General features: G+C 39.8%; 1 protein-coding gene across 6 annotated transcripts in view; it reads left to right on the top strand.

Annotated features, from left to right (window-relative positions):
• Positions 1-14,839, top strand: part of PLD5 (phospholipase D family member 5) — a 125,360-nt gene that overhangs the window by 82,427 nt on the left and 28,094 nt on the right. The window contains exon 1 of one of the 6 annotated variants that reach the window (XM_060753895.2): positions 1,355-1,434. The exons of the other annotated variants lie outside the window; for them this stretch is intronic. The gene's annotated coding sequence lies outside the window, so the exon portion shown is untranslated. Of the gene's footprint in view, positions 1-1,354; positions 1,435-14,839 lie in introns of those variants that run through there. 6 annotated transcript variants of the gene reach the window in all.

Consider the following 14,839-nt stretch of genomic DNA (forward strand, 5'->3'; position numbering starts at 1 on the left):
TAAATGTTTTCTCTCTCATTTATAGTCAAATCTGACAGTATGGGAATTCCATGAATCTTCCTTCTCCATATATTATAAGCTGGCCTCATGTATAAGCCAAGGACAGTTTTGGTGCCAAAGTTATGGATTCTGGAATGACCTGCAGATAAGTCAAGGATCATTCTACGGAAAGGGGAAAATACTAGTTCCTGGACACCACCACAATTTTCTTTCCTGGGCCAGAAATAACAACGTGACAGAGCAGAAAGAGTCAGTGCTTCTTCTTAGGTTTTCCCAAGATTGACTGAGCAGAATGACCCTTTGAAACTCTACACACAGAAGGGAAAAGCCCCCTTTTAAATAAGAGTTTATGTTCAGTGCTTACATTGACCTGTGGATAAGTTGACAGACGTGTCTTGGGTCGATTTGTTATCTAAAATTGAGAGACTTATCCATGAATATATACAGGTATATAAATTAGTTGCAATGGCATTGTTGTTTCTGTTGTAAGCTAATTTGTCCACACCTGCCTCTCATGTGAAATCCTTGGCGGTACCATGTATAATTACCCATCTTGTTGGTTTTGTGACTGACTATTCTAGAGTGAAATCATTTGTAGTATTTAGAAATTTTACTTTTCCATTATGAACAGAACACATATTTATCCAGTCAGTTTGGCAGTACTTAATAAGGGGGTAGTTGCCATTCTATATCAAAAGACCTGATATGTTGTAATGCTATAATTGTTACAGTATAATAAAGCAGTAACCCATATTCTGTTTAAGAACAGTGAGAAACTGGAAAGTATTCCAGCTATAACAGAATTGGTAGAGCAGTGTATTTGTTGCTTGGGTACATAGGATACAGTATGAGTAGACTAAAATGGAATGGTTCAATTCTCCAGACAGAAGTGATATTTGCATATTCTTTCTTCTTGTTAATGGAGCAGTGGTGGTGGAAACAAAGCTAGAATGCTATCTGGGTATGGCACACTTCTGCATCCTTCCACGGGACTGGCTGGCCATTGTCCTCCAGTTTGGCCCCTTTATGTTGAGAATATTTGGAGGGGGATCTTAAGCTTTGGTGGGCAACCTATGTCTCATTTGAAAGCATTTTGTGCTCTTTCATTATAGCTCCTAAAAATCAAGAGTTAGCTTTACAAATATGCCACCATAACTTTATTTTTACATTTAAATAAGTCCCGCTGTTTCCATACAATGAGTCTCAGCTTGCTGCCTTATGAAATTATGTGATGTACAGATTGTGATAAATCTTTTTGAAATATATGATTTGCTACTACCCTCTGTAAACTTGTTTGTATTTTGTTATATTGTAGATGGATAATTGGGTGTCAAGTTTTTATAGATTCATAGAACCATAGAATTGGAAAAGACCTCTTGGGCCATAGAGACTTATTGCTCAATGCAGAATCTCCAGCGAAAACATTCCCAGCAGGTATCTGTCCAGTCTCCTTTTGAAGATGTCTCATTGCTGAACTGGTGTTATTGCCAAGAAGATTCTTCTCATGTCCAGTCTAAATCTACCCTTTTGTAACTTCAAATTATTGTAGTTTCATTTGCAAAATCTGTGTATGAGTGACCATATGATTTTTTTTTATCCTCACCATAGTTTATATGATTCTCTCTTATTTTCCACAGCTTTAATTTTCAAATACACTGTAGCTATGAGAAAGGGTTTGGAACAATTTTTAAATAAAAAACCCAGTAGTTTCCTTCTGCTTTTAAAGGAGTAATTCATTAATGTTCTTCATTATTTAAAGCAGAGATTGGAATCATGTGCCCTTTTATATGTAATTAGACCACAGCTCCAAACATTCCTTGCCATTGCTTATGCTGACTAGGGACTTCAACAGGCAGATCTGAAGAAAATGGGGGGAAGTGGGGGGAAGTGAGAGAAATTGTCTTCTTGCGTGTAGAATCATCTTCTTTGCATGGGATTCTGTTTTTATGAAAGATGTAGAAATTACTTACCCCCATCACACTGGATCTCCTCCTCCCACCTCAACCATCTGCTTTAAGAGGACCCAAGGCACCCTTCTTAAGACAGACACCATTGACTTTCCTCCTCTACCCTGTTAGCCTACAGGAGACCCAACGTACCATTGTTAAGAATGCCCATTTTTCCACATCACTGAAATGATTCAACACAGGCAAACCTAATGTATCCCATCCTACGTGTTTTTATGCGCATTCTTCCATTTCCAGATGCATCAGGAGCTCAGAAGATAATTTCTCCCACAGCTTCAGTTCCCCAAATTTTCTCCACACTTCTGACAGATCACTGACTAAACACCACAGATGACAGCCAGAAGTGTGTCTGTGTCATATCATGGGCTCCATGGTACTTTGTCTATGAACTGTTTTAGAACAGCGTGGAAATGAGGGGAGAGGGGGAGAGGTTGCATGTGATGAAGTTCTAGGACTGCTGGGAGTTGTAATCCAACATCTGCATAATTCCAATCTTAATTTAAATTGTGGTGCATTAGTAATATGTTACTGGCTGTTGTTTTTGTTTCTTTTCTTTATTTTTGAAAAAATAGACACAAGTAACCCACAGAAGGAAAAGTTTAGGACTAACAAATAATACCTTTAAATTTAAAATAGTAATAACATGTTTTATATTATTGTTTTCCCAGAAAGTAACATATAACAGATCATGCTGTTGCATATGATTCATTGTTGGCAAGCCCATCTATTGAGTCAAAACAAAATCATGATATCATAAGTTGAGAGCAGCAGTCTGCAACAAAGAGAAAACACAACATTTGTCAGATTTTCTTAGTGGGTCTGTAGATAGTTTGTAGGTTGTGCTTCTTCATCAGCTTCCCTATGTGGTCAGTGGTTCCCTTGATGTATGGTAAGAACACTTTTCATCTGAGTGGATCTGTGTTTTCCCTCTCATGGTTTGTTCTTGGTCTTGCAGCTCTTCTGATATCAGTGGTGGAGTATCCATTGGCCTGTAGAGCTCAGTTTAGGTGGTTCAGTTCATCTTGGAAGAGGTGATTGGGCTCGCAGATTCTTTTTGCACAGTCTGCTAGGGCTTTAATTGTGCTTCTTTTTTTTTTAAATTGGGTGATGGTTTATTTATTTATTTCTATCCTGTCCTTCTCAACCCCCGAGGGGGAACTCAGGGCAGCTTACAAATGGCAGCCATTAGATGCTGACAATAACATCAATCACATTACAAAACACATAGACAATTGGGTGAAAAACAGGATTACAAATATACATTAAAATATTAAAAATAAAACATTAAAAATTGAATTTTAAAAAGGTATCTATCCATGTGTGTAGGTTTTTCGTTAACTCCAAGCTCCAAAATTGGAAGTGGATAAATGCTCAAGTGAGTTTTTTTTCTGTATCAGGAGCAACTTGACAAAACTGCAAGTTGCTTCTGGTATGAGAGAATTGGCTGCCCTCAAGGACATTGCTCAGGGGATGCCCAGATGTTTCACCACCCTGTGGGAGACTTCTCTCATGTCCCCGCATGAGAAGCTGGAGGTGACAGATGGGAGTTCACCCTGCTCTCTGAATTCAAACTGCCGTTCTTTTGATCAGCAGTCCTGTCAGCACAAGGGTTTAACCCATTGAGCCACCTGGGGCTCAAGTGTGATGAGACCCAACATCTCAAATGGCTTACAAGGAAAGCTATAGAAGAAAGTTGAAAGTAGCATGATTGGGAAATAATAAAGACAAATATTCAAAAATAGGTAATATCAAAATTAGAACATCAATAATGAAATCATAAATAAAAGTATATCTGTTAATATATTTGTTATATTACTGTTCTTGCATTTTTATCAGTGATATCATTGTTATTGCCGTTTAGAGTAAAAAAATAAATAAACCTATGGGATTTATATCACCCATTTGTTCAGGATTTGGGGCCTCATTAGATGGGGCAATTTTAGTGTCCTAGGATGCTTCCACCTGTCTTGGGGATGGAGCCCCATGCCAGTCCTCGCACGACGTGTGACTTCTAGCCAAGGCCCCAGCCTCAACTGGGGTGGAAGCATCCTTGGACACTTCTCTCCCAACATGGGAACCTGTCCGCATTGTACTGACTCCATGAAGCCAGCATGAGTCCTCACTGGGAGGACAACTCTTTACACATGTGATGCAGAAAGCATTGCTGCAATGGGGCAGTTCACAAGGCAGCAGAATCGGCCCCTCTGTCTGGTGGCAAGGTCATTAGAAAAGTGGTCCTTAAAGAGTGGCACAGTTTTTTGTCCTAAGTAACATATTGACAACATCAGTAGATACTCCCCATTCTCTTGTCCATGTAAAAGTAGGTTAGCATTTGCCAAATGCACAGATCTGACTTTTAAATTTCCATGAAAAAATGTTAATCTTGCCATATTTTCCAAAAGGAGTTGTTTGCTAATGCTTTGAGTCAGATGTCATCCTTGTAATGACATATTGAGGTTGTGTTTATTCTTTATCATTTGCTCTGAAGTGGGATGTGATAGATTAGATGAAAGGGCTCAGCTAGAAGAGAAAGCAACATCTGGGAATGTCAAAGTTTCTAGTATTTTGATATTACCTGCATATTCCTAGGTTTGCATTCAAACTCTTGTTTTAAAAATATCCTGGATTTTCTTTCCTTCCCCTCCATTGTGTCCTTCCTTCTCTCCTTCCACATGTCACATCTAGACTGATGAATAGTTCAGAAAGGGATTTTCACCCATTTCCACTGTGCTGCCTCCTCCTCCTCAAATTATAGTCAAAAGTTCTAAAGTGCTTTAATGATATTACTCTAGTTAAGCTTTAATGATATTACGCTAGTTATCATTTTGTTTTGATGCAAACCTTCTTTACCTCATTTGATCCATGCTGATGCTTTGTCATAGAAACAATAGTAGCATTTACTGGGGAAGTGTTTTTACCTAGTTTTTGGATAATCCAAGCAGAGCTATATTTCATTTTTTTTTTTAAAAAAAAATGATCTGGGAAGTAGGAATAAAAAGACCTTGGTAATTCTGTCAGATACTTCATGGAAGTGGATACTCCTCTTCAAGGTTTGTTTTTTCAAGATAGAGTGTTCACAAAAAAATAAAGGATATTCTAGACTAGTGCACTTGTTCATCTAAAATGAGACGTCATGGTGGAGCTCATTACTAGAGAAACACTTTGGGTGCACCTGCACTGTATAATTAATGCAAATTGACACCACTTTAACAGCCATGGTTCAATATTATGGAATTCTGGGAGTTGTAGTTTGTGAAAGCATCAGCACTCTTTGGCAAAGAAAGCTAAAGGCCTGTTAAAACTACAGTTCCCATAATTCCATAACTTTGAGCCAAGGCAGTTAAAGTGGTTTCTAACTGCATTAATTCTACAATGTAGCCACACCCATAGAAATTGTGTGGAACCTGATACAAACTCCATCATTCTAAGAATGGAGTACCCTAGGTATAGTTCTAGAAATTTAAGTCAAAAATCAACCCAAAATACCTGAGTGGTCTTATCCATGAGCAGGCATGTAACCGGGGGGGGGGGGGGGGGGGCTTGAGGGGCTTCAGCCCCCCCCCCCCCCCGAAATTCTCATGGTGGTTCGCGAAAAGGCCTTACTGGTGCATTATTTAAACTGTTATGTTTATTCATATCATGATCTGATCACTATACTCAGTATATCCCATATGCATGGGGGTATTGGAGTAATGATACAAAAGGTTTGCTAGGCTAGACCCTCTTTCACTCAGACTCAGCCCCCCCTCCGAAACTCAGCCCCCCCGAAACCCCCCCTGAAATTCCCCCCCCCCGAAACGAAATCCTGGCTACGGGCCTGTCCATGAGTCAATGTTAAGTACCTTAACTGTTATTTAAAAATGACCATTCCCTTCTGTGAGTTGAGTGTCAAAAGGCAATCGCTTATCCCATCCCAAGAACTTAAAAGAAGCACCAATCCCCTTTACTCTTCCTACTGTTTTGCCACAGCTGTTTTGAATTCCTGGGCACAGAAATGATAGCAGTGGAAGTCAGTGGTGATTGGCCCTGAGGTGCCATTGATGCTTTCTCTGCAAAACAACCCTCTACTTTTCCATGGGTCATATCAAAATTCACAATTCCCAAAACATGCTCTCAGTAGACACACAAGATTGACATATATATGTGCATATGGTGCATAGCATATACAAATTTGCAGAGGCTCTCTATTGTTCAACATAGTTATGTAGATATGGGTTTTCCTTGTGCTGGAAACTTCATGCTAGGACCTAAAACTAGGTTTCAAATGTGTTATTCTTGAATAACATGAAAATTTCACTTTGCTCTACTTCACAAAATGTTGAATACATAGCCATACATACACCTCTCTAATCACACAATTGTCTGGTTTAAAACAGGTGTAAGCTATGCAATAAAATAGCTGAGTGGCTGAACCTGCTGACCAGAAGGTTGGCAGGTTGAATCCTCAGGACAGGGTGACCTCCCACTGTTAGCCCGAGCTTCTGCCAACCTAGCAGTTCAAAAACATGCAAATGTGGGTAGATCAATAGGTATTGCCTCGGCGGGAAGGTAAACGGTGCTTGTTCTGTCGCCGCTGGACCTAAAATGAAGTGCTTTTAAGAGAGGATGTGTGGCTTGAATCCAGCGGGAAGCCAGGGCCCCCGAAAAGAAGCCTTTAGAGAAATTCCCTCATTAAACAGTCTTTAGGAGGCTTGAGTTTAAATATAACAGTCTTTTATTGATGAACAAACAGGAATTGTAAAGCTTGCTTGGTAAAGAAACCAGTTTTCTCAAACTTGTTCACAGAGAACAGGCACTATCTTCAATAACTTTGTTCAAAGGAAAATTCCTCTTTCTAGCTCCTTCCAGGCTACTGTGAACCTAAACCTGACTGATTTAAATCCACTACCGGCTGAACTGCGTCTCAGAACCGAGCAGACGTACCAGCAGGCCTGTAGTCACTTAGCTGGAGATCTTGACGATTAGAGTGGTTATTCCCTCCGGAATTCCTCAGGGCTGTAAGGCTGTTTCCCTGGAACCTTTGGGAATCTTTAGAGGCTCTTAAGACTGTTCTGCCCCAGGAAGTCTTAAGGGACGAAGCCTTTGTACAAGAGGACGTCTGTATACATCCTCTGCATAGACTTCCTTTGCTGAGACTAACTGAAAAATGGCCCCTTCCCTCCAAAAAACCCAGAGAGGGGCGGGACCAGGGATCCTAACGATAATTGATAGGTGGCTTGCCCTATGATTGCAAACTATAACAGGAAGCCACCCTGCTGCAAAATCCCTGGGATTGCAAACAAACATTTAATGCAAAGCAAACAGAATTGGAGCTCCTGGCACTACTGTACCAGCACAGTGCTCCATGCAGTCATGCTGACCACATGACCTTTGTGTCTATGGACAATGCAGGCTCTTTGACTTAGAAACTGAGATGGGCACCAACCCCTAGAGCCGATGTGTACCACCCCACAGAGACAAAAGGGAAAGCCTTTACCTTTATCTGTTTCATTGTTCCTAGGCATTGAATATTTGCTTTTGTGTTTGTGTATGCTGGAATCTACCTTGAGTCCCCTGAGATAGGGGAGAATACAAAATAATAATAATAATAATAATAATAATAATAATAATAATAACAATAATAATAATATTGTGTATTCCTCCATTTTTACACTTATCCTAATTTGAATGCAGAAAATTTACACTAATGGAACTTCTGGAACATCTCCAAGCTTTTGACAAAAAAACCAGGAGAGATGCTTAAAATGTCTGGAAATGTGATTGTTTAGTTCTGTGTAGTTGGAATACATCCAATGTGAAATTGCTCTTCTGTTAGTATTTAATCTCCTATGTTATGGCAGTGGATTCACTTCCCTCAGACATTTTTTCAAGTTCTTCTCTAAGAATGTTATGTCTATTAAGGCAGCTTGTTTTTCTTGCAATGTGTTACACAGAAAACAATGTTGTATAAATTTAAGTAAGTGCTTTGGGATCACTAGATTTAAGATACATGCATTGCTAGGCACCGAATTAATTTAATTAATGCGGACAATATTTTCCCTCTAACAGATAAAATAAAAACAAAGCCAGTAATGTAATTTGGTAGAAAGTCTCCTATTTATCACAACATAGACTGATGACCCAATATAATCAAAATTGAACATAACTATGAACGAGAAAATACAGCAGTAAATTTCCAGTATATTTCCTTATAATATTGAGAGTGGACAAGATTTGTTTATTTTTGACACATTTCTATGTCTTTTAAATGATTTTGTTGTTTTATGTAGTGATTTTAATTGTTTAAAATGTTATTTATTGTCCAGGATTTTATAACAGACTCTTTCTAGAACCCATTGTGGGTTTCATTTTGGAGTCCCTAAACTGTAGTGGAAGAATGCTGGGATACAAATAAAGTAAATTAATTAGGGTGATATGCAAATGAAAAAATAAATATACATAAATAACTTTACCATGCTACAATGGCTTTTGAAGAGGGTAGTAGTGCAGGTAGTAGCTCTGAGAGTGCCTTGGGCCACAAGAATATCAAACCAGTCTACACTCCAGGAAATAATTCCCTACTGTTCTCTGGAGGGAAAGATATTAGATGCACAGATGAAGTACTTTGGTCACATCATGAGAAGACATGAAAGCTTGGAGAAAATAATGATGCTGGGGAAAATGGAAGGAAAAGGAAGAGGGGCCGACCAAGGGCAAAATGGATGGATAATATCCTTGAAGTGACTGGCTCAACCTTGAAGCAGCTGGGGGTGGCTATGGCTAACAGCAAGCTCTGGCGTGGTCTGGTCCATGAGGTCACAAAGAGTAGGAAGCGACTGAACGAATAAACAACAAAAAGTAGTGCAGGATAAGGCAACAAGGGTTCCTTGTAGTTTCATTCTGTCCCAGTGACAGTCACCTTTCAATCCAAAAGCCAGACATCACAAACATGGTCCCATCAAATGTTTAGAGCATCATCTTTCATGGACTCAAATCAGCAGGGATAGGCTGCAGCACCTCCCACTACTATTTTTCAGAGTGCTTCTTTATGGCACTGTTTTCTGCAGACACAGTGCTGCAACTTGATACTGAACGTCTGTGTTTCTCCGACCTTCCCCCCACCCCCTCCTCTCAATGGTGACACTACTGAAAAAAATTCAACTTAGACAGAAAATGATGAAGAAAACAGTAGGAAACTTTGCAGAAGGGAACTTCATTGTCGGAGCTGGACTGAATACTTTTTTCCATGATGTTTGAAAAAGTGATATACTTTACTGTTAGAAATGACAACCTTCTCTAATAATGTTTATCTGTGATGCTAGTGCTTACTGTTTCCTGTATATATGTTCTGGTATGCAGCTTCTTTTATTCTATGGTTCCTGAGAAGTTATAAAAGGGGCTGCAGACCTCATGATCACTTTGCACTACAGGCAGACTGCAGACCAAATGCTCTCCTCTTCTCTCCTTTTGACTATGTGACCTGCTGATAACTGCTTTACTACAAGAGAGATGCCCTGGCCAAATGGCACAGGGAACCATCTCAAACATATCTGAAACTGGACTGATAAGTTTTGTACTTGTTAATGCTGAACATATGAAGGTTGTGAATAAACCAAAAACGTTATTTTTATCCAAGTCTGCTTCATTTTTGTCTCTTCGGTGCATGATATAAAACAAATTGTTTTATGGGAGTGTGTGTGTGTGTGGCACTGAAAAACAATTTTAAAGCTGTGTTGTTTTTCTAACAGATCAAAGATAACAGGTTATTCAGTCTAACAACTGAAACCATTGCCTTGCAAAATTATATCTGGTTGTATACCACAACAGAAAATCCTACTCTAAAGGGTTTTTGGCTCTTCTCTGACAGGTCATGTTTTTCTAAAAGTTATGATCTCCAAAAGGTGTTTTCCAAAAGGTTATAAATGCCCATTTCCAAAATTTAGTATAATGAGAAGTTACATCCATGTATTCCACTAACAGGATTCCTCTCATAGTCAGATATACTACTAATGGTCCTTTATTTATCTCATTAAGTTATATATCCCTAAAACAAATTCCTAAACCAAGACCATTTTCACAAAATACATTCAAAAGTAGCTTTCTGAGGTTCACATCTAGAGTGTCCATAGTGCTTTAACAGATTTTATTCACCTGGTAAGTAGTGTGAATGCCATTGGAATATTTCTTTACAATGGCTTACTTTTGTATTGATAAAGGAGGAGAGAACAGGGCCATTTTTATGCATTTTCACACTACTAAAATATTAGGCCATTTCGGCTGCCAGGTTTAGATTTTATGGAATTTGGGGATTGGTAGTTTGGAAAGGCACTGGAGTCTTCCAGATGGGAACTGTAAATGCCTAACCCTACACTGCAAATTCCAGGATCCCATAGGCCGCAGCTATGGCTATTAAGGCATACTCATAATGTTGTATGTTATTAGGGCGAAATCTGATCACCTAATAATTTCATCCACTAAAATGTTATAGCATTATCTCTCTGCTTATTTAAAAACAACAACAATAACACTACTTTCCCTAAAAATAATAAAAGTTGAAATAGAGTAAAAAGTTCAGGCATTCTGCATAGTTGTCCATTTTCATCTGCATTTTTACATCTGTAGGCATTAATTTTGATGATCAGCGTGTGTATAATTGTATTAATATTATATGCTTGTCAAATAAGGTTTTCTTTTTTGTGTTGTGACTGAATTGCATTCGCTCCATTACATTAACATTTATTTATTTATTGTGTCAAAAGCGAATTGAGAATACATTAACATTCATTAACAGTACGTTAACAGAGAACAGGAGATATTTGCACGGTGTCTGATTTTACAATTTTTTTTCTGTTTTTACATGCATATTGAAAACTTTCTGGTTTGAATTTACTTAGTTTCATTTCTTACTGGATGTGTTGTATATATTTCTATTTAACCCAGTTTTGTTTGTATAGTGTTCCCTCGCTACCTCGTGGTTTGCTTTTAGTGGAGTCATTGTTTTGTGAGTTTTTGAAAATATTAATAAAAATATTAAATATTTACGTCCACTGGAGGCCAGGGAGGCCAGGGACCCCGAAAGTGCGGCGGCCTGAGGCATGACAGGGAAGGCCTGCCTCCCTGGTCTGCTGCTGCCTGCATGGCTCTACAGAGGTCAGGGAGGCAGGCATATTGAAAACTTTGGTGCCCTTGGGATGGCCGGTAAGGAAGCGTGGGTAAGAAAATAATATATAATATATATAAAATAATGTATAAATATTAAAATTCATATGGCATCCCTACTTCGCAGATTTTCACTTATCACGGGTGGGCCAGGAACTAAACCCCCGTGATAAGTGAGGGAACACTGTATTAGGAGGTCGTGGCCAGAATTCCATTGATGACTTGTGAATACAAAACCTAGGATCATGTCACACATGCCTTGTAAGCCAGGAAGGTGCTTTGCCTGGCTTTGGCCCCGGAGCCCTGTGTGGACAGTGCCCCCACCACACACAAACACATACACTCCAAGGCTTGCCCCTTCCTTCCTTCCTTCCTTCCTTCCTTCCTTCCTTCCTTCCTTCCTTCCTTCCTTCCTTCCTTCCCTCCCTCCCTCCCTCCCTCCCTCCCTCCCTCCCTCCCTCCCTCCCTCCCTCTATAGTGCTGACCCTCCTGTGTCTCCTCCTTTCCCACAGCATCAGCTTGCCCAAGCCCATGCACCTCAGCTTCAGGCTCCACTCCCTTTGAACTCCTCCATGAAAGGGCAATCTCCAGTACAAGGGTAATTGTTAGAGGGGCCTTGCTCCTGCCTCTCACAATGACAATAACTGATGAAAAGGAATGGGGATATCGGTCAGTCGCTTCCCCAGGAACAGGAGAACATGTTGGTTAATTGAGATAAATTACCTTCCTTATCTCAGTCTCCTTCGACCTTTCAAGCATTTGCCTGAAGGGAAGAATGACTCCTTAATTCAGCTTTCAAGACGAAAGTGGCACAACTTTATTGGCAAATATACACTATATAAATAAGAGAATTTTCAACCAAGTCCCTTCACATCAGGACACACTGCAAGAAGCACATTCCTATATTATCTACCCTCCTTTATCTGGCCAGCCCAGGAACCTCCTAAAGTCACACTCTAGCAATGCATTACAACTCTATGTATTAACTCATGCATTAATTAACCACACAGTTTAAGCTATAAGCAATTTTCTCATCATATAAAACCACATACTAACAGAAGAGACTCCCATCAATTACTTCAGATGCTTTTTGGTAAGTGAGGATTAGGGAGATACAACTGGCAGCCAATAGAATGATAGCCATTATTTCCATTGGTGACCATGTATTAAAGCACATGGGCCAGATCCAAGGCCACAGGCCAAATCTACTGAACACATCATTTTATGTGACCTAAGACATTAAAACTCTCCCTGTGCTGGCACCACCCTCTCTACCAAGAGCTAGCTGCACCCTCTGCATTTCAAACACAGCAGGAACCTAGTTATGAGGGAATGTGTTTCTTGCTGATGACCATTTCCTTGCAGTGTCTAGTGTCCTGGAGACCACAGGGGAATAGTATGCATGGTGCTGCTGCTGCTTTGGCTGTGCTGAATGGATGCTGAATGCAAATTGCCCCTCGCAGTCAGTTCTGGAATATCTGAGTGAAGCTCTGGTGGATGCAGCCATGAGGCAAGTAGCAGTCTCTCCCTTCCCGCCCCAGGGCCAGGCAGTCTTTCCCCAGAGGAGCCAGATCTGGGGGCAGGAAAGTTCAATTCCCCTCCTAGCTGAGCTGGAATACAGTGGCCCTCACTCTGTGGCACAAATTAGGAAAGGGATTTTGAAGTAAGACAATTCACTCCATTTTGCTCTTCTTTTTAGAGGTCTGGGGATAATGTGATACATGAGGTCTGGACCACCCTTGCAGTGCTGTATTTAAAACAAATGAGGTCCTGTGCTAGTTAAATTTTGAGGTTAATTACTTGGGTATTGAAGGAGGTAGGTCTGGTAAGCCTATATTCCCTGCTTTGTGGCATGTTCCCATAGGCTATCAACTGTCATTATGTCTGAAATCACTCCAAAACAGAACACCTTCAAATTTAGAATTGCACCACATATGCAAAATCCATCATTTAAAAAATTGGCAGGAAGGTGGTCTTCCCTGGCCAACGAGGCCCAGTGCTTAAACACACCGAAGCACAATGGTAAATTGGGCACTGCACCCTTGGCAATTGGTGGGTGGTTGTCATGTGGGAGGCATTTTAGGCTTTCAATGCCAGAGCAACATAGTTTCATCTTTCTATTGTTACTATTGTTATTCATTTATTTATATAGTGCCAAATATTAGGCTTTTGATGCCAGAGCAACAGAATTTCATTTTTAATTATTATTTCTATTTTTCATTCATTTATATAGAACTAAGTATTAAACTTTAAGTGTCAGAGCAACATAGTTTCACATTATTATTATTTTTATTAATATTATTATTCATTATTCATTTACTTATTTTAATGAATGAGGATGTTGTGTGGTATGGTGTCTCTGGTTTATTTATTTCGCATTAAAAGCATTGCATAAATTAGTATAAAAATGATAAAAATAGAAGGAGCACAAGCGGCTAAATATCATTTGACCAAAAATGGGCAACAGCAACTACATTGTATTGTCAAAGGCTTTCATGGCCAGAATCACTCAGTTCTTGTGGGTTTTTTCGGGCTATATGGCCATGTTCTAGAGGCATTTCTCCTGACGTTTCGCCTGCATCTATGGCAAGCATCCTCAGAGGTGAGGTCTGCTGGAATTGGGAAAAAGGGGTTTATATATCTGTGGAATGACCAGGGTGAGACAAAGGGCTTTTGTAAGTTGGGCTAGGTGTGGATCTTTCAACTGACCACCTTGATTAGCATACAATGGGCTGACAGTGCCTGGAGCAAACTCTTCTTGAAAGGTGATTAGATGTCCCTGCCTGTTTTTCTCTCTGCTGTTTTTGCTGTTGCAATTTTAGAATTTTTTTTATTTGAGAACACAAAAATGCTGGACCACTCTCATAACCACTATGTCAGACTACACAGAGAAGCCATTGAAATCCACAAACGTGGACAATTTCAACAGAAAGGAAGAAACCACGAAAACGAACAAAATCTGGCTACCAGCATTAAAAAATTCGTGGTTCTTATGAAGCTTTTCCTTGATTTGAGTCTACTAGGAGGAGGCTCATAGCCATGCAGTGGGTGGCTAAATTACTTCTTAATATTTATGTGATGGGAAGTTGCTGCTAAACCTATTTCTCTCACAGTTAGCAGCAACTTCCCATCGCATAAATGTTAAGAAGTAATTACATTTATACAGCCTTACCATTACAAGTGGCCCTTTGAAGGCAGCCATAAAGCTGATGTGGTCCTCGGTGAAAATGAGTTTGATATCCCTTTATTAAAGTATATCCACCTAAATGTTAAGAAGAGCTTCTGATGGTAAGAGCTGTTCAGTAGTGGAATATGCTGCCTCAGATGGTAGTGGAGTCTCCTTCTCTGGAGGTCTTTAAGCAGAGGCTTGATGGCCATCTGTCAGGTGTGGTCTATTGTGTGTTCTGCGTGATGGGGTTGGATTGGATGACTCTTCTTCCAGCTCTGTGATTCTGTGACCAGGCCCTTAGATGTGTTTTTTTTTCTGTGATGACAACTAACAAACCATCAAAAACAGAAGAAGTGCAGGAAAATACAAGTAGAAAATCATAGCCAAGATGCTAAACCAGTTACTTAATTAGATATGCTTAATTAAGTAATGTCTGCTGGCCCACCCACTTCAATCATGAATAGAGATCTTCTCTCTAGTCATTTGCAGCACCTGCTCCCCAGCAAGGCAGGATTGGGGAACTTTTGGATCCCTGTGTATTCCTCATATTATTGCAACAACCATG

Source organism: Anolis sagrei, chromosome 1 (genome assembly GCF_037176765.1).
Source record: "Anolis sagrei isolate rAnoSag1 chromosome 1, rAnoSag1.mat, whole genome shotgun sequence".
In the NCBI taxonomy this organism is placed as follows: Eukaryota; Metazoa; Chordata; class Lepidosauria; order Squamata; family Dactyloidae; genus Anolis; species Anolis sagrei.